The 21654-nt window shown below is 35.3% G+C and overlaps 1 pseudogene; it reads right to left on the minus strand.

Moving 5' to 3' along the window:
• Positions 1-13087: 13087 nt before the first annotated feature.
• LOC125493798 (uncharacterized) lies at positions 13088-19431 on the minus strand (annotated as a pseudogene).
• Between the last annotated feature and the right edge of the window lie 2223 nt (positions 19432-21654).

Genomic DNA, 21654 nt, shown 5'->3' on the forward strand with positions numbered 1-21654 from the left:
AAATTCATGGATAAATGGTGTACTTCTGAAACATTGAGGGTATATGGTGAATTTTAAAATTTGTTAGAGGTATTTGGTGAAAAAACCCTAACGTAAATTCTATGATTTTAATTGACTTGTGAGTGATTGTTATAATTTTATTTTCGGTATTTTTGTTTGAAGACCTCCTTTAGTTTGTAAGTGAATTTGTAATTTAGAAAGGCAATGGGGTAAAATAGTCTATTCATTCGGGGGACACCATAGCTCCCCCCTTCCCTTATATAATAGAGATATATGAATACTTAGAAAAAGTTGATAAGGAAGCCAAATAATGATCGAGTGCTTGGATAAATCTTCTCATGCCTATCAGTATGATATTGACTTGTATAAATGTAGAGCACAATAAATGTTAATTGACTTGTATAAACATAGAGCTCACTAGATGTTTTCAATTAGAATCTCACGTCTCCCAATACATAACTTTAACCATTGATATTTTCTAGAAAAAATTAATTCTAATAATTCAACCTTTGGATCATTAGAAAATAATCCAACCTTCTGATTATTATTCAATAACCCAACCTTTTACCCCAACCGCTCATAATGCACCGTGAGACCGGTAACCTGTTGGAATGATAATTTTTTTTTTTCAAATTCTCCTTTAATCTCCCTCCATTTGTTTCTCATTCCCCTGCCTCACCAGTCATGAAGAACCACCCCACCCCCAACCCCTGCTCACGATCCCTTGCCCCACCCCAACTCATGCGAACAAACTTTGCCCCACCCTCACCCCTTTGCGAACAGCCCCTACCCCACCCCAACCCCTTTGCAAACAACCCCTGCCACACCCCCACCATCCAGCCTCCCTCATTCCTCCCCCTTTGTCTCCGACATCCTCATCGTCTCCCTCTTCACCCCCTTCGTCCTCCTCCACTCGCGTTCACCATTTTCCTCGTCCTCCACTCGCAATCTCTGAGATGAGACGCATATTTTCTTCACGGGTTGGTGATGGTTAGTCGAGGTGGGGGAGTTTTTTGGGGTTGTGGAGGTGGGGCCGGAGTCGGGGATGGAGGGGGTGGTGAGTTGTTGGTCGGAGATGACGAGGAGAGAGAAAGAGATTCGTGGGAGGAGGTAGGGTTTGCGGGTGCAGGGAAAGGGAGGGGGTTTTGGTGGCTGGGAATGGGAGGGAGGGGGTGGCAGTGGGTGGGAAAGAAGAGGGAAGGGTCGGCAGTGGATGGGCAAGAAGAGGGAGGGAGCGGCAGTGGGTGGGCAAGGAGGGGGAGGAGGAGGCAGTGGGTGTAGGTGGGAAAGGGGAGGAAAGGAAAGGGATGGGGTTGGTGGCAGTGGGTGGGAAAGGGGAGGAAGGGGGTGGCTGTGGCAAGAAAGGGGAGGGAGGGGTGGCAGTGGGTGGGGGATGGGGTGGGTTGGTGGCAGTGGGTGGGCAAGTACAAGGAGGGGTAGAAAAAAATATTTAATTAAATTACAATGAACCAAACCAAGACACTTTTGCAATTAACTCATTCTCCTGGTTATCAACTTGTTTCAACAGATCACAGTGCACTACGAGCGGATTGGGATAAAAGGTTGTATTATTAAATAATAATCAAAAGGTTGGATTATTTTGGGCGAACGACCCAAAGGTTGGATTATTTTCTATTATGTATAAGTAAATATTATGAAAAGTATATTTGAAACTATACATCGAAATGAATCTAACAAGATACCATATGAACCATACGTTCATCACTTTAATTCCTAAAATTGAATCTCCTACTAATCCAAATCATTTCCGCCCGATTAGTCCATGCTTTACCATTTATAAAATTATCTCAAAAATTATGGCTAATAGATTAGAAGTTGTTTTGGGTAAAATTATTCATCCATTACAAGGGGCTTTTGTTCCTGAAAGGTTAATTCAAGACAACATTCTTAGAGTTCATGAAGTTTTTCGTTCTTTTAAAATAAAAAAGGTACGGAGGGCTAGTTAGCCATAAAGCTAGCTATGGAAAAAGCTTATGACAGGTTGGAATGGCCTTTCATTTTCGCAACATTTCAAAAATTGGATTTTTGTAAAAAATGGATCCATGGCTTCGCCAATGTATTACAACAATGTCTTTCTCAGTACTAGTAAATGGTTTTCTAGGTGAATTGTTTCTCCCCTCTCGGGAGATTCGTCAGGGTGAGCCCCTATCTCACATCTTCATACTATGTGAAGAAATCCTAGCTCGTCAACTTTTTCAAGCTAGTAGGTTAGGTAATAAGTTAATTGGGGTCACTTTAGGCCACTCTCGTATAAAAATTATTTTTCTAACATTTGCAGATGTCTGTGATTTTCACAAAAGCTAATTCTAAAAGTTGTCATATTATTAAAAATATTCTCAATAAGTATTGTTCTATGTCAGGACAATTAGTTAATTTTCATAAATTGGCCTTCCAATGTACTCAAAACACTTCAGTAGATGTGATTCGAGAATTTGTGAATATTCTCTGAATGGAGGAAACTCAATCTCTAGGTAAATTTCTAGGCTGCCCTATAATCATTAATAAGGTCAGAAATGCTACATTTGGTGATATCCATGAAAGTGTATCTTCTCAACTCACTAAGTGGAGAGCTAATTCTCTTTCTCAAGCAGGTCGAACTGTTCTTATACAAGCTAATTTAGCCACTAAATTAAGTGAATTTTCAAATGCAAAGTTTTGCTCTTCCTTATTATATTATATCTTCTCTTGATAAAAATTATCATAACTTCCTTTAGAATAAGGATCCAAGTTCTAAAGCCCCAAATTTGATAGGGTGAAATAAGGTGTGTACGCCGACGAAATTTGGGGGTTTGGGTTTGAGGAAAGCTAAGATCAATAACATTGCCCTCCAATTTAAACTATTATGGAAGATTATTAGAATGCCAGATAATTTATGGGTTCAACTTGTTAGGTGAAAGTATCTAAAACAAAATGATCTTTTCTCCTGTAAGACTAATGCTAATGTGTCTTGACAATGGCACAAGTTAATGACTTTTCAGAGTACTTTTAGAAAAGGTCTAAGATGGAAGATTGGAAATGGTTTAGATTTATCCTTCTGGGAAGATAATTGGGTCTATCAATCCCCAATTAGTGATTGGGCTACTCCCATTTTGAGATCAAAAATTTTAAGAGTCATTTTGTTATTACTCAGGAGTCTCAGTGGAACAAAGAACTCTTAATCCAGTTTGTTCCAGCAAATATTGTTGAGGACATCTTAAAAGTCTGTATTCCTTCTAATAGTTTGTCAGATAGAATTAACTGGGGTCTAACGGTTGATGGGAAATTTTCAGTTAAATCAGGTGTGGCTCTGCTCCAAGGTTTTGGGCTGAATCTTCCTTCTAGGTAGGTTATAAGTGGATTTGGTCTTTACCTATCCTTCCTAAACTTAAGTTTTTTCTTTGAAAAATTTGTCAAAATAGTTTTCCTACTAAAAAGAGATTAGAAATGAGTCGTGTCTTTCTTCCAATGAAATGTGTTTTTTGTAATTTTCATTCTGAAAATGATTATCATTTATTCATAGATTGTCCCTTTAGTTAGGATGTGATCATAGGTATTATGGTTGAAGTGGAGAATATTCCTCCCCCTCCACGGGAAGTGGAGGGTCATTCCTTTGCCGAGTATGTTTTTTAGCTTAATCTCACTTGAACAAAAAAAACATTAGTTTTTATGTTACTACGTGGTGGTTTATTTGGTATGCTAGGAATAACATTACCTTCCACTAGGAGTCTTTCACTTCAGGTAAATTGGGTGCTATGATTAGAGCATATTTAAAAATATCACTCGCTTTCATGTTGATTCTGTTACTAAAGAGAGAAGTATTGACCAAGGCAGGACTGGTATCTCTAGGCTAAATGTGGCTTGGTCCCCTCCCCCGTCGAATGTTTACAAAATTAATTTTGACGATTCGTAGCTTCAAGATGGCAATACTGAGTTTGGTTATTTTATTAGAGATAGTGATGAAAAGGTGCTTCTTTGTGGTGCCAAGTGAAGGATTTTGTCCTCGATCAAGTGTAACTAGAATTTTTTGCACGCGATGCGTTCTTGAATTTTTTTTCTAAACGAAAACTCAATTTTCTTCGGCATAAGAGTCAAAATTTGATATTAGACATACGAAGTATAATTGTTTTAAGTTGCGAAATTTGATTGGTTTAGTTTCTGTTAGTTAAGTCTCTCACCATTCCTTTTTTTTTTTTTTAACTTTTCAAAGTTAAATTCTATGAACAAAATAGAAATTTTATTGAATTTATTTATGATTTCTAATATTATGATTTTTTAGTTGATTTTTGAATTAAGTACAGTACTTCATAAATTGTAAAGAAAGTGGACACTTTGATTTCAAGTCAATTTTTTCATAGGTTGTAGTTTATAAGTGAACTTTTAAGTTTTTGTAAAGTTTCCTCATTTTTGTGATTTGCATAACGTAAATTATGCAATTTTATAATTTTAGTTGACTTGTGAGTTATTGTTATAATTATATTTTTGGTATTTTCTTTTGAAGCCCCCTTTGATTTGTAAGTGAATTTGTAATTTATAATGGGAAGGGGGTAACATAGTCTCTTCATTCGGGAACACCATAGCTCCCTCCTTCCCTTATATAATAGAGATATGTTGTACTTTAATTCTTGAATGATATTTTACATAAACCTTTTTACCTTGATAATTAATCGCTATTATATAATAGAAAAAGATAGGTCCAAATATATGTAAAAGTTTCATTATATATAGGAAATACTATAAAAAAAGTAAATAATTTATTTCCTTGTCTAACTTCTAAGGGCCTGTTCTCCCCAGCTTATTTTTAGTCCAGTTCAGTTCAGTTCAGCTCCAATCAGTTCAGTTCGGTTCAGTTCAGCTCAGTTCAATTTAGTTCAACTCCATTCTTTTATAACCATTCTGTTAAATATTTTTATTATGTTGGTATAATTTATTTTACTAATTACTCTTATTATTATTATTATTATTATTATTTATTATTTTTATATCATTACTATTAAGTATTATTATTATTATTATTATTATTATTATTATTATTATTATTATTATTATTATTATTATTATTATTATTATTATTATTCTTGTTTCTATATATTATTTTGTTTATTATAGCTTTACTCATTATTATTAGTATTATTATTAGGAGGAATATGGTTTAGGTCAAAGCGCAAATAACCCACGTTTTTTAGCCCATAAACCAATCAAATCGCGTCAAAACGGTTTATGATGCAATTTTCACGGTCCAATCCAATCATTATTTTTAATTACTAAATATTATTATATTATTAAATCTAATTATTAAAATAGTAATATTAATTTACTTCTTAGATATTATTGTTATTGTATAATCATCATCAAGTATTAATATATTAATACAAATAATATAAAATAATAATAATTATTATCATTAATTATCATTATTATTATTAATTTATGATTATTAATATTATTTATTTATAACTATCATTTAAAATTATCCAAAATATTATTATTATTTTTCGTTATTATTACTTATCATTATAATTATTATTTAATATTCATATTATTATTGTTTAAATATTATTTATATACTCCCTCCGTTTCCTAAAGATCTTCCCACTTACTATTCCTACAGATACCAAGAAAAATCAAGTCGTGTGGGGCATGGTGTGAGTAAACTAGAAGAGAGAAAGGGGTTAAGATAAATAAATAAATAAAAAGGGGTTAAAGTAGGAGAGAGAAAGGGAGTAAAATTGAATTAATAATGTAATGTAGACCATATGATAGTGACATGAGAGGGTAAATAGGGAAATTTGTTTTGCCAAATAAGGAATAAAGCAAAAGAGGGAAGATCTTTTGGAAACACCCTTAAACGGAAAGAGGGAAGATCTTTAGGAAACGGAGGGAGTATTTATTACATTCAATTTAATTCAATTCAATTTCATTCAATTCAATTCAATTTCATTCAATTCAATTCAATTTCATTCAATTCAATTCAATTCAATTCAATTCAATTCAATTCAATTCAATTCAATTCAATTCAATTCAATTCAATTCAATGCAGTTCAGTTCAGTTCAGTTCAGTTCAGTTCAGTTCAGCTCCAATCAGTTCAGTTCAGTTCAGCTCCAATCAGTTCAGTTCAGTTCAGCTCCAATCAGTTCAGTTCAGTTCAGCTTTTTTATGCCGAAGAGAACAGGCCCTAAGTTCTGATTTCACTACAAATACACATCTATTTTTTTTATCATGACCCACCATTAATTGTGAATGGTTCTTGAGAATAGTGATTTGTAAATAAATTTTTGTAAATGTTTTTTCGGTATTGACATTCTAGGTTATTAGTTTTAGTTTGTATGTTAATTTTAAGTTTTAATAAAGTTTCTTGATTATTTGAGTGATTTGCGTGATTTTTATAACGTGATTTTCTCATTTCTATGACTGATTTGTAAAGTTTCTTCTTCTAAATGATTTGTGAGTGATTTATGAGTGAGTGTTGTAAATTAATTTTCATTAGTTTTCTTTGATTGCCAATTTTAATTTTGACATTCTTTTGTAATTTAGAAAAGGAAGGGGGGGAAAAATAGACATTTCAAAAGAGGACACCATTGCTCCACCCTTCCCTTATATAATAGAGATAAACTAAATAATATTAGGACAAATTATAGAGATAATATATTCAATAATATCAGGTGATCACAAGATTTTGCTATAAGCTAATTGTGATTTGTTGGACTAATATGATTAGGTCAACTACTAGTATTATTGAGTCCTATGAGGTCACACAAGTAATGACACTTGGATAATATCCAAACCCATTTGTGAAATGGGTTGGACGGTTTTATAGTGGGTGGAAAGACCTGTGACTTATGAGTTTATTAGGCTCATAATGTATGACATTATGAGGCCAATAAAACCTCATGAAGTCTTACTTGTAACCTCTCCTATATACTAGTATTAGGGGTTACATAGTAGAGCATCTTATTGAGAGAAAAATCTGATTTTTTCTGTTAGCTTTTCACGCCCATTTTCGGTCCTCACCTCTAAAAGTAAGAGAGTGATTTCTCTCTTCCGTACTAGCATACGTGGTGATCCAAGTGTTGTTACTGGATCAATACTAGAGGAACGATGTTTGACGTTCTAAAACGATCTCCACTAGAAGGTTGTGGTGTGCAAAGGAATTCACGCATCAAGAGGTATATTTCTATACTATTATTTGATTCATTCTAGTTTATGCAATGATCTTGGGATAGATGTTCAAGTATATGATACTTGATTTTTCACATTATGTATCTAAGTTCCTACAGTGGTATCAGTTAGCCTATTGCATAGATTAATATGATCATGTTGATGCATGTTTTCCTTCATTTTTTTTAAATTCAATTAGGGGAGGGTATTAGCATGAGGATAAGTTTCCATGATTAAAATAGGATTTTAATCTAAGTGGGAGTATAAAAATAGTTTATACATTTTCAATACATGTATATATATAATTGTTATATGTTTCATTTTTTTTATTAAGGTTGTTAATTAAAAATTTGATATACATGTATGATTTTTGAATTGCATGTTCTAATTTTTTATGCTTAATATGATTATGTGTAAAAATTATTGCATGAATTCTTGAATAAAGAGCCTATTATGATTTATTTATGCATAAAAATGTTTAATGTATATTAAAATCATAAGTTTATTCGATTGAAAATTGCATGAATTTAGATCGAAATACAGAAGCAGAAGCTGTTTCGCGAGTCGCGAAGGCAGGTCGCGGGCCGCGACCCGGGTTTTGACCGCAACGACTCGTTTTTCTTTAACAGATTAAAATGTTTAATTCGTTTAACTCTTAATGCATATTAAGGTTTATCCCTTAATGCTTTGTATCCTATGCTAATAACTTAATGAATTAAAATAATGTTGGGTGTTTTTTTTATGATGCTAATTGCATGTTAGGTTGTTAGTATTAATAGTTGATTAATTCATCCATGCCTATTTATGTGGTTAGTAATCATGTTAAGTTTATATTTTAATACAATTAAAATATATGTGGTGCCTACAATTGCTATAATTTTTTTTCTTTAAGTTTAATATGATTAAATTTGTTAGATTAATATTCTAAAGCCTTTGTGAGATGAAATTCTAATATGATTAAATTTTGTCTTAAGGTACTAACCATAGGATTTAATGTGAGATTAAATCTTCATGGTATTATTATGTTTTAAAGTTGTTAAAACATGATAATTAATTTTAATAGTTGCTTAAAATGCATGTTTTATTTACATATGATATTATGAATGCATGCGGTGACTAGTATGGCACAAAACTTGGATAGAAAATACGATCTACGAATCGTTGTTTGGTATTTTTGTAACTTAAATTGGTCTTCGTATCATTGGTATTTTTTGTAATATTAGTTTAAGTTTCAAAGTAATTCAAGATGGAGCACAAGGATGGAGATCCATGGTGGTTTTAAGATGGAGGCCTTAAAGAGTAGTCTTTAGTTTTTTTAGGGGCCATACTAGGATCACATTTTATTTTATGCATTTAAATATTTCTTTTAAATGCTTTCTAAGTTTATTATGCTTGTGATTTAATTATTTGAATGTTCACTAGTAATTAAATCAACATAATAATTTACTTAGGTCCCTTAAATAAAATATTGGGTTTTTGCTATTTCAGATAAACACCTACTAAAACTTGATCGTTAGTAATAGGTTCTGCCAAAGCAGAGTGTTACTTTCAATCTTGGGCTAAGTAGAGTAAATTTTCGAAATTTGCAAGTTTAGTTTGGTTTGGCCCAACAAAATCATCAACACAGTTTTGGATTTTGTACCAAAGTTTTGGGTTTTGTGTTGGGGTGACAAGCTCTGTCTAGGATTATGAAGGCTCTCTCCAACGTTGTGGGTAACTTCGTTACCTGAAAGCCATAATCACCTTGGCAATCACCCATTAACTAAGAGTTACAATTGTTGTAATTAGTAAAAGAGTTTACTTACCTTTTTTAAACTTGGTTTTAAGTTGAGGCCAAAATCCACTTATAAATCATGTTTGATAGGATCTTAGAATCAATTGATTCAAAAGGGACACTTTGAAGTTGATCAAGTGCATAGCTTTTATTTTAAAATGTTTAAAATTTATTAAAAGCTATTATGATAAACATACTTATTACTTTTGCATCTTCTATGTAGATATCATGTCTGGTAACAACAATAATTCACATTTTAACTTACGTTCAATCCTTGAGAAGGATAAGTTGAACGGGAACAACTTCCTTGATTGGGAAAGGAATCTAAGAATTGTTCTTAGGTCCGAAGGTCGAGAGGATGTTCTTGAAACCCCGATCCCAGTTTTAACTGCTACCTCTACTGATGCTGATAAAGAGGCCCATAAAGCCATTGCAGAAAGGTCAGTAATTGTTACTTGCCTTATGCTCGCGACTACCAAGCCTTCAAAAGAGGTTTGCAAGCTTGGATTCCTATAGCATTATCCGACAGTTGAAAATCATGTTTCAACAACAAGCTCGGATTGAGAGGTATGAGACTCACAAGGCTATTCTTGAGTGTGCGTTAGTTGAAGACAAGCCGGTCGCCACTCATATTTTCGAAATGATCGGTTATTTAGAGGCAATGGAGAGGTTGGGTTTTCCTTATAGCCAAGAGTTGGCTACTGACATCATTCTGCACTCACTTCATGAGGGGTTCAATACGTTTCGGTTGAACTTTAATATGAATGGGGTGACAAAGACCCATGCTGAGTTACATGGGATGCTCATGATTGCCGAGCAAAACACCCCTGTTGCACCTAAGAAGGAAGTTCTTATGGTTCAAAAGGGAAAGGGTTTTAAGAAGGAATGGGTTGGCAAGAAAAAGCAAGATAAGGGCAAGCAAGTTGCCACTAAGACTGCTGGTAAGCCACAGGCAAAGGCAAAGCCAAAGGTGGCCGTAAATGCCAAGTACTTCTATTGTGATCAAATAGGTCACTGGAAGCGTAACTGGCCGAAGTATCTGAAGGATAAGAAGTCTGGGGCTTCTTCTTCAGGTTTCTATGTCATTGACATTCATTTAGCAACATCTACTTCTTGGGTATTTGATACCGGTTGTGTTTCTCACATTACTTCGAATGTGCAGGGACTAAGAAGGAGAAGAACCTTGGCTAAAGGAGAGGTGGAACTGCGCGTTGGAAATGGTATAAGAGTTGCTGTAACCGCCCGATTCCCGAGCTGCTAGGTAAACACACTTAAGTTCACTAATCACAATCAATGCTTAATAAGCCTCGAATTAAATATTTATTCACAGCGAAAACATAACCTTACAAATCGATCCTGGACCTGTGGGCTATGGTCCAACAAGACAAAATCCTTTATAAAAGACTTGAATTACATAGTCATTCAATCTCAAATTCCATGGCAAAAGAATAATCTATATTTAAATAATTTTAAATAAACTCCTCTATATACAAACTTAAATCTCGGACTTTATCCCATAATACACCATTTGAATCATAACTTTGCTCTCAAGTCGATTTTGGCTTCCAACACAATCCTGCAACAAAGTTTGACTCTGACACCCATCAAGTGACAGGCCACAGAAATGACAACACTATCAGCAAAGCTGAGTACACACTGTATAATAGAAAATACAAGTTTAGGTGTGTTTTGAAAACTAACACATAGTTATAATAACAAATAATCACATTCAACTCAGTTACTGTAGTTTCACAAAATCAAATCGTTTGGCATGAACGCGAATGGAGAGGGGTACCACGCAGTACTAGCTGTCTCCAAACTATTGAGGGTCGTCTGTAACACCTCCACATTTCTCCACTTTAAAAACTTATACTTTCGTAAAATACTTGGAGAAACTTAAGGGTATTACCACTAAATATAAATATATTTTGGCAATACTATAATTTGATACACAAAATATGCAGCGGAAACTTCTAACTTTATTTATAAAAATAATATTATTATCCAGAAACCACAATACTAATATGAAAAGTCTAAAGACTACTAAAATAGTGATCTAATTCTAATGATCCCAAAAGGTTCCTCCCATGCATCATGAATCATCAATAAACCTGCAAACTACTCTCATAAGGAAAGTAGGGCAAAGCCAAAACAAATAGGAAATACGAGTCAGTTGAAATACTGAGTACAATTACGTGCAAGACTTGTAAACTTGTAAATATATAATTCACATACTTTCATAAACATTCTTTATTTCACAATTCTAGTGATAACAAAAGATAAGATCAATCCATTATTAAAATTCACGTTAACACCAAAGAATATATCTCCTTTAATAATTCCATTAAAAGTGGAAAATAATAATATAAGAACTTAACTTAAACCCCTTTCCTTGATCCGCAGATCCTAAGTGTGCACACCCCCCAAGCTAGTATACCTTTATGAATACAAAGACATTGGAGTAACCTTAATGCCAACTAGTGGACTTGGAAGAACCCTTCTTGAACAAAGCCAAGGGGTAATTGTAATAAGAATAATGTAGGGGTAAATCTTTTCTTTAATTCAAATAAAGAATTATGATAAACAAACTTAATTATAGGAAATTAAAAAAAACATAATTTAAACTTTTAAAACTAAAACTCATGCTAATATTTTTGAGTTACTCAAAGCCACTGATTTGCAAAAGTGGATTCCTTCACAAAAAAAAAAGGATTATACATGCAAACTAATTTTTTTTTTATTTACTTTTCTAAAACAAACAAAACAATATTTGGTTGGTTTAGCATATCTACGAGTCAACAAAATAAGAGAAAATACAAGCTTTAATTTTATCTAGCCTAAATAATAAGAAAGTTTGATTAAACCAATTGCATATACCAATTCATATAATTTATATTAAAACACACATAACTAATGTATACATAATAATTAAAGATCAAGCCACGTAAACGTACCTTGATAATTCACGAAATAAGAAAATCAACTAGTAAGGGAATGTTCACGAGGGAAATCCTCCTATTAATTATAAACTAATTCTAATCAAAACGATGAACAATATATGAACTCTAAAAGAAAATTATGCTAACTAACTAATTATAGACATGATTCATGCTCAAACAATTAAAACATGTTTTTATAAAACTCAAAAAGATCAAAAACTAGGAATTAAAACAACTTTTAAAAAAAATAGAGTACTTACAACACCTCCCGCTAAAACTCCTCGGTGAAAAACTAAAACTACTCAAAGAGACCACTCACTTTAGGGAAAACTTTATAAGGAACTCTCAATTTTTTTGTGAAGAGAAAGTGAAGGATTAGAGGGTATTTATAGTGTAAACTAGGGTAGAAAAGAGGTAAAACTTTCCTAAATTATTAAAATTAGGGCAAAAGAACTTTAAAAATTTTGCAACATCCTACAAAGCTGCCGTGCAGTAGCTGTAGAATGCAGCAAAAATGTTTATATAGATTTTTTTTTGTTTTTTATAAAAACTCTTCCCTAAAAAAAATTCTTTCCTAAATTCAATTTTGTTTGATTTTAATGTGATTGTTAAATCTTACCAAATCAATTAAAATCCCATACTTTCTAGCTCAATATAAATCTCATAAAAATCTATTTTATAAGATTTAACAAAATATTTTAAATATTTGAAGTTTTCGGTTTTATTTAAAAGAAATCGATTTTTTTCAAAACAACACTTAAAAAAAATCCGAAAATTACATACTAAAATGTATAATCTAATTTTATTACCACAAAATGAATTTTGGATTTTATAAAATTATTTATCAAATATTTGTTTAAATAACTAATTAAATAAATAAGATAATGACAAGAGCAACTACTATTAAAAATTACTAAAATAACCTTTAAAATTCAAACTATATTTCCCTCCAAATGATTCCCTCCAATGTGATTTTAAAATAGTTTGAAATGAGTTTTGAAGATAATTTTTTTTTTAAATAATCTCAATAAATGCCTAAAAATACGGGGTATTACAGTCTACCCCCCTTAAAAGAAGTTTCGTCCCGAAACTTACAAAGATTTTAAAAATATTTGTTTTCATGCTAAAATTATGAATGCACATGTAAGATGCAATATAACGACTCTACATGCTCTAAGAATGTAAAAGAGCGCGAAACTCTATCGCATTCTACCCCCCTTAAAAAGGGAGAAACGCCCCCGTAACTCCACTAACCCTAATGAACAACTCTGGGTACTTTCTACGCATTTCGTCCTCAGCCTCCCAAGTCGCTTCCTCGGTTTTGTGATTGGACCAAAGAACTTTCAATAACTTTACATCCTTATTTCTAGTACTACGCACTTTGCTATCTAGGATCTTAATCGGTCTTTCCTCATAGGTTAAGGTCTCATCCAATTCGATAGATTCAGGTTGCAACACATGATAAGAATCTGCAATATACTTCCTCAATTGTGACACATGAAAGACATTATGTACCTTGCTTAACTCATTAGGTAACTCTAAACGATAAGCCACCTTGCCAACCCTAGTCAAAATTTTATAGGGTCCAATGTATTTTGGGCTTAGCTTGCCTCTCTTTCCAAACCTCATTACCCCTTTTGGCGGAGAAACTTTGAGTAAGATGCTTTCTCCAACCTCGTACTCCTCATCTCTCCTCTTCAAATCGGCATAGCTTTTCTATCGATCTTGGGCGGCTCGTATCTTTTCTTGAATTAACCTGACTTGCTTCACGGTGCCCTCGATAAACTCTGGCCCAAGTACAATCGTTTCACTTATATCATTCCAACATATGGGGCTTCGACATTTTCGACCATACAAAGCTTCAAACGGTGCCATTCCAATACTTGCATGATGACTGTTGTTGTAGGAGAATTCAATCAAATCCAAGTAATCTTCCCATGATCCTTGATACTCCATTACACAAGATCTTAACATGTCTTCCAATGTCTGAATAGTTCTCTCAGTTTGCCCATCAGTAGCTGGGTGAAAAGCGGTACTCATCAGTAGCTTGGTCCCCATTGCTTTTTGCACACTTTGCCAAAAGTTCGATAAGAACCTAGAATCTCGATCAGAGATGATGTCCTTTGGTACTCCATGATACTTCACTACGAACTTCACATAGGCTATAGCCAATTGATCCATCGACCAAGTATTCTTTATTGGTATAAAAACTGCGGTCTTAGTCAAACGGTCCACTACCACCCAAATAGTATCATTTCCTTTCTTACTTTTGGGCAAGGCTCCCACAAAATCCATTGAGATAGAGTCCCATTTCCAGCTAGGCACTTCCAAAGGTTGGACCATCCCTTGAGGTCTCTTATGTTCAATCTTTACCTTTTGACAAGTAAGACACTTAGCCACAAATTCAGCAACTTCTTTCTTCATGTTTGACCACCAAAAAGTCTTCTTCAAATCCTTATACAACTTATCTCCCCCTGGATGCATTGAGTATGGTGAGTTGTGAGCTTCCTCCATCAATTTCTGCTTAAGATCCCCTTGATTATGAGGCACACACCATCTTCCTTTGAATCTCACACTGCCATCATCAAATATTTTGAAGTCTAGTGCTTGGCCCTCTTGAATTTTCTTCTTAATTTTCTCCAATTTATCATCCCCAGCTTGACTTTCCCTGATCTCATCAAGAATAGAAGGTTGGATCGCTATGGCACCTAGTAGTTCTTCTACGCTTCCTAGCTCCATGACTTCCAAGTTCATCTTCTGAAACTCCATACATAACTGATCTGGCAATATTATTGCATTAATCGAATGACTAGTCTTCCTACTCAAAGCATCAGCCACAACGTTAGCCTTCCCTTCATGATACTGGATATCCAAGTCATAATCCTTAATGAGTTCTAACCATCTCCTTTGCCTCATGTTCAACTCCTTTTGAGTAAATATGTACTTCAAGCTCTTATGATCTGTATAAATCTTACAAGTTACTCCATATAAATAGTGTCTCCAAATCTTTAAGGCGAACACAATGGCAGCTAATTCTAAGTCATGAGTTGGATAATTCACCTCATAAGGTTTCAATTGCCTCGAAGCATAAGCAATCACCTTTCGATTTTGCATCAGTACACACCCTAAGCCATATTTCGATGCATCACTATAAACCTCATATTGTTGACCTTCATCTGGCAATGCTAAAATTGGTGCTAAAGTTAACCTGTTCTTCAAAACTGAAATGCCTCCTCACACTCTGAACTCCAAATAAATTTACACTCCTTTTTCATCAAGTTAGTCATAGGCCTCGAAATCCTAGAGAAGTCCTTCACAAATATTCGGTAATATCCGGCCAATCCCAAGAAACTCCTTATATCAGATACACTCTTCGGAGTAGGCCATTCAGTAACAGCTCGAATCTTAGCGGGATCCACTGAAACACCCTCTTTCGAGATCACATGGCCCAAAAATGCAACTTCCTCTAACCAAAACTCACATTTAAAAAGCTTAGCATATAACTGATGCTCTCTCAACTTTGACAAAACTTGTCTTAAATGCTCCTCATGTGCCTCCCTATCCTTAGAGTAAACCAGAATGTCGTCGATGAAAACAACAACAAATTTATCCAAGAACGTTCTGAAAGCACTAGTAGAATAAATGCTATTTACTGCGGTCAAAAAGTGGTCTATTGCGGCGGTTTTGGAGCGCAACAATTAAAGGGGCAGCAATAGGTAATTAATATATTGCTGCGGTTTTAAACGGCAGCAATATTTGAACATATTGCTGCGGTTTCTAGTTGAAACCGCAGCAATATAATAATTTAATATCAGATTTATAATACACCTATTGCTGCGGTTCCTAGTCAAAACCGCAGCAATAGGTACTGGTACAGGTAAATTTTTTTTTTTTTTTTTTTTTTTTTTTTTGCATTTTGCCATTAAATTTGAAATACAAAAAAAACTAAAAGAAAATAAAACATTACTGCTTGAAATTAATGACAAAAAATTATTATACAGAATTCAAAAACATAAAAAATACAAAAAACAGATTGAAATATATTATTATAATATTTTTAAGGCAGATTGTAAAAAAGTTAAAATTATAGTACAAAATAACAGATCTAAAAAGAAATTCTAACAATTATCATAAAAATAACACCCAACAAAAGAATAAAAATGTAACTCCAAAAAACTATAAGAAAAAATATATACAACTATAATAATTTTTTTTTTGGTGGAAAAAAGGGCAGAACACCCAATACAAGGAAAGCAAAAAAACAGAGAATACGAAAACAACGATACTACAGAAAGAAGACTAGATCTGAAAGTAATTGTATACAAATAATTACAAAAATATTATAACAGCAATTAACAAAATAACATTTACAAAATAACATCTCTAACAACCCTATTATTTATTGGAACCAAGGCACTCCTACTGTTCCACGTATAACTGTGACTCTGTGACCCAACCGCCTTTGATCCCCAAGTCCCTGTTGATTGCTTTGCTCAACAGTAACAGTATCCTGTATCCTCCTCCAACGCTTCTTCCACCTTATAATAGCAAACAAATAAATACTTCAACCTTATAATATTCAACAATATAATATAATATAATTCAAAATTACCTTTTCCTCCTCCAACGCTTCTTCCATCCTCTCGCCCCCTCTTCAAAAAAAAAAAAAAAAAAACAGTGGTGAAACGACCGACGAAGGACGAACTGGAACGAATTGGAACGGCGAAGGACGAACTGAAGTGAAACGGCTGGACTGAAGTGAAACGGCCGACGAAGGATGAACTGGAACGAGGAATGAACGGCCGACCGCCGCACGAACGACGAAGGACTGGACCGACCAACGAACTGGGACGACGAACGAACTGGAACGACGCAGATGTGGTTTCGCCGGAACGGAACAACGACGGGAGGCGTGAAACTGATGTCGTGGGTGGTTAAATCTGAGAGGAGAGAGAGAGGAGAGAGAGATGCGTGAGTTTGAGGGGAGAGATGCGTGAGTTTGAGGGGGGAGAGAGAGAGGAGAGAGAGATGCGTGAGTTTGAGGAGAGAGAGAGAGGAGAGAGGGAGGCGTGGGAGGAGAGTGAGCGGTTTCTTTAGGGTTTAGTGAGAGGTGCCCTCTTAAATACTATACTATTAAAATAATATGAGGAGAGTGAGCTTAATATTGCTGCGGTTTCCAAGTAGGACCGCAGCAATATATTAAAAAAGTATTTTTTAAAATATTGCTGCGGTCCTACGTGGAAACCGCAGCAATATATGGTGTTATGGCCCCACAACTTTTCAAAATTTTGCCCGTTGAATAATATTGCTGCGGTTTTTGGCGGGAAACCGCAGCAATATTGTCATTTTAAATTTTTTTTCTTTTTGCGTGTTATATTGCTGCGTATAGGTAAAATCGCAGCAATATCAGCGCAGCAAATAGAATTTATTCTACTAGTGAAGTTCTATGCATCAAATCCATGAAAACTGCAGGTGCATTAGTCAAACCAAAAGGCATCACCGTGAACTCATAATGTCCATAGCGAGTCCTAAAGGCTGTCCTTGCGATATCATTCTCCGCAATCCTTTATTGATGATAACCAGACCTCAGGTCTATTTTAGAAAAGATTCCAGCCCCCTTGAGTTGGTCAAACAAATCATCTATTCTCGGAAGTGGGTATTTGTTCTTGATAGTTACACTATTTAGTTCCCGATAGTCAATGCATAGCCTCAAACTCCCATCTTTTTTTTTTCACAAACAGTACTGGTGCACCCCATGGTGAAGAGCTTGGCCTGATGTAGCCTTTCTCCAACAGCTCATCCAGTTGGACTTTTAGTTCCTTCATTTCTGTAGGTGCCATTCGGTATGGGGCCTTAGAGATTGGTCCTATTCCGGGCACTAAGTCAATGGTGAAATCAAGATCTCTCACTGGTGGCATTCCTGGAATCTCGTCAGGAAAAACATCTGGAAACTCACTCACCACTGGTACCTTGCTAGGTTCAACTTCTTCCATTATTTCTTGAACACTACACATAAACAATGGGTACCCTTTCTTTATACAAGACTGTAGTTGCAAGGCAGAAATTATCCGAAGGCCCTTTTGTTTCCCTTCCCTCCTGTAAGTCACCCTAACCTTGTTTGGTCCGGTTAAAATTACTTTTTGAGCCTCACAATTGATATGACCCTTATATTTTCCAAGCCAATCCATCCCAAGGATGACATCTAGGTCTTTCGTCTCATACTCAATCAAGTCAGACGGGAATTCTATTCCTGCTATAAGTAGAGGTACCTGGCTATACAACTTAGAACAATGCAATTCTTCTCCTGATGGTAATGCAAAACTGACAGAAATGTATTCAGGACTAACTAGTCCTAGACGTTCACCTAGGGTCCTAGTCATGAATGAATGTGATGCTCCTGAATCAAATAGAACTTTAACAGGCATATAATTAACAGAAAAAGTACCAGCTATCACATCAGATGTGGCCTCGGCCTCACGACCATTTATTGCAAAGATGCGCCCCTTGGTCTGACTATTTCCATTCCCGTTTCCTGGCTTAGCACTCCCAGATTGTTGAGTAGGGTTTGACGGGTTAGAAGCTATGGTCTTGTTATCCTGGGAAGGAATTGGTGGTTTTCCTTCAGATTTCCAGTAACATTCATACTCACGATGACCTAGCTTTTGGCAATACCTACAAGTCACTGGCTTCCCTTCACAATCTTTTCCTGGGTGGTTCTTATTACACTTCTTACAATGGAACACCCTTTTGGGCCTCTCTCCGCCTGATTGATTCCTTGAAGTCTGATCATTGGTCCTAGCCCTAACGTTTCTTCCATCTCTTCTTTCGCTTTCTCCCTTAAACTTTTTCTCATTCCCCTGGTTCGGGTAGTTGACATTCCCTTTCCTCTTTTCTCCTGAAGAGTTTCCCTCTAGTTCCTTCCCTCTAATCCCATACAAGTGGGAAGCTCTCCCATAAACCTCATCAAGGGTGCTAAAGGTGGCTCCTCCGAGCTTTCCTTGCAAAGATAGGGTCAAGCCTTGCTCAAATCTTTGAGCCTCAGTGGGTACTACTTCAGGTGCAAATCTCATTAACTCTATGAACTTACTGTAGTATTCTGAAATGGACATGGCCCCCATCCTAAGGTTAATGAACTCCATACTTTTCTGCTTTCTTAAGTGGGTAGGGTAAAACTTGGTTCTTAAGGCTTCTTTCAACTCGTTCCACCCAAAATTGCGCTCAGTCATCAAATCATTTTTCCTTTGGCTCCACCAAAGATCTGCTTCCTCCTTCAGATAATACACTGCGTTATTCAGCTTAAGCTCTTCCGGGCAGTTGATGGCATCAAAAAGCTTGTCAAATTCCCTAATCCAGTTTTCAAGACTTGCTGGGTCCTCTTTCCCATTGTAGTAAGGGGCTTTTGAAGCAGACACCCTCTTAAATACTTCTCCAAATGCATCTAATTCATTGGACTTCGGGGGTGGGGCGTTTTCAGCTTGGGATAAGGCAGCTGCTATTTCAGTCAACTTTTTCAAAGCAGAATTCAATTTGGCACTATTTCCACCCCTATGCCTTTGAGACATATTCCTGAGTGGAAAACAATAGATCTTAACTAAACGAACATATAATGACCAGATAACAGGTAAACCATCTCATTAATAATAATCAAATTGCATACATGGTTTCTTTACTCGAAAGCAACACAAAAATGATAATAGTAATAATAACCCCATAAAGTTACTACATTAACTTGTCAACTACTGACAATTATTTAAGCCTAACATGAAGATCCTGATATGGATGCAAAGGCATTGGTTAACCATGAGCCTATTGACTTGACCATGGAGACTTTAGGGTTCCAAATCAAGAACAAGAACCAAGTCTTGGCTTGTGTGCTAACATGGAAGCTAGAGGAAGAGGAATCCTAATCCATTTAGGATTACCTATGGCGTGGGGAAAGGAAGTGAAGAGGAGTCCTACTCTAATTAGGATTACTCCTAGCTTGATACATAGAATCCTAGTAGAATTAGGATTGCTATGTTTATCTTTATTGTTTTATGATTAAGTAGTAAAGTTGTTAAAAAGATAAACATGTGACTTGTACATGTTATCTTTAGGAGTCCAAAGTAAAGTAGGAGTAGGATAATGTTATGTTTTCCTAGTTGAATTAGCTTAGCTTGTACCCTATATAAGGGGAGGCGTTTTCTTTCAATAAACTTAGAGTATTTTGAGTTATTTTCCTTCTTCTTTAATTGTGTGCTTGTATGCTTGCAATTGAAAACCATTAATTATTCTTCAGGAGTGTTGAATACTTAGTGTTAAACAACTTAATTTCAGGAGTGATTTTAAGGGTGTTTAGAGTCTTTAATCAAGGTTCAGGAGTGTTCTTGATTAAATTCATATCTTGGTTCGAGTTTCTCATAAGTTGTTCGGAATCTTGGAAGTAAAACTTAGATTATTAGACTTCATAGTTTAATAATCATATCAAGTGGTATCAAGAGCAAAGGTGACACATCCTTGGAAGGGCCGAAATTTTTTTGCCTACTAGGGGGAGTATTAGATCTTCAAGAAAGTCTTAAAGATCCAATCTTTTTTCCAAGATTCTTGAATTTTCATAAAGTTTCATCAAAGTACTACCATATTATTAGTGATTGGTGAAAGAAAAAGATTCAAGATCCAAAGAAACATCCAAGATTACATCAAGATCCAATCTTTAGGATCAAAGAAGTTGTAGCTATGTCCGAAATAAGTGACCTAGCTAAGGCCATGAAGGATATGAATGCACGCCTAGATGCACGCCTAGATGCTATAACACTAAGCATCCACAAGAAGGATGCACAAGTAGATGCTATGGCAGACATCATCAACAAGAGACTAAACCCCAATAGTGTGTCATACATAGGCGCACACTCAGAGGAGGAAAGGGATGAAGCTGAATCACGCCCACCAAGATCCTCATATCCAGATGATAAAGGGTTAAAGCTTGAAGATTACACAGGTGAGGGCAAACCTGAGGATTTACTAGAGTGGATCCGCCAACTAGAGAAGGTAAGTGAGTATAGGGGCTTTGATGATCGAAAGAAATTCAAGGTTGCTGCTATAAGGCTCACCAAGTATGCTGGGATTTGGCTTGAAGGCTTGCACGCACAAAGAGCCAAGAAAAACAAACCTAAGCTATGTAGTTGGGAGAAGTTGAAAGGGAAGCTTAAAGACAAGTTCTTGCCAGATGATTATGAACAAAGGCAATTCATAAGGCTTACATCAATGAGCCAAGGTAGCCAAAGTGTACATGAATACACTATGGAGTTTGAAAAACTAGGTCTCATATGTGACATAGTGGAGAAAGATAAGCACAAAACAGCAAGGTACATTAAAGGGTTGAATAGAAGCATAGCTAAGAGAGTTGAAGTCTCTTCCTACCATACTTTTGAGGGTGTAACCAAGCTAGCTATGAAGTTTGAAGAACATGACAAGGAAGAACAACCTAAAGGAGCATACACACCTAGGTATGATCCTAACTCAAAAGGTAAAGCTACTACTTCCTATACTACATGGTCCGAAAACCCTAAGCCTAGTTTTCCACCTAAGGAAGACACTAACATGGAGAAAACTAAAGTGGCCGTACCTAAGGAGAAATTTGAAGAATTGAGAAAGTGTTTTAAGTGTCAAGGGAGAGGACACATAGCAAGTAATTGTCCTACAAAGAATGCTCTTACAATGATGCAATACTTAGACTTGCAAAAAGAGGAAGAGAGGTATGAATTCATCCCTGAAGAGGAGCAAAGCATGGAGGAAAATGATGAAGA

This window comes from Beta vulgaris, chromosome 9 (assembly GCF_026745355.1).
Source record: "Beta vulgaris subsp. vulgaris cultivar EL10 chromosome 9, EL10.2, whole genome shotgun sequence".
Taxonomy (NCBI): Eukaryota; Viridiplantae; Streptophyta; class Magnoliopsida; order Caryophyllales; family Amaranthaceae; genus Beta; species Beta vulgaris.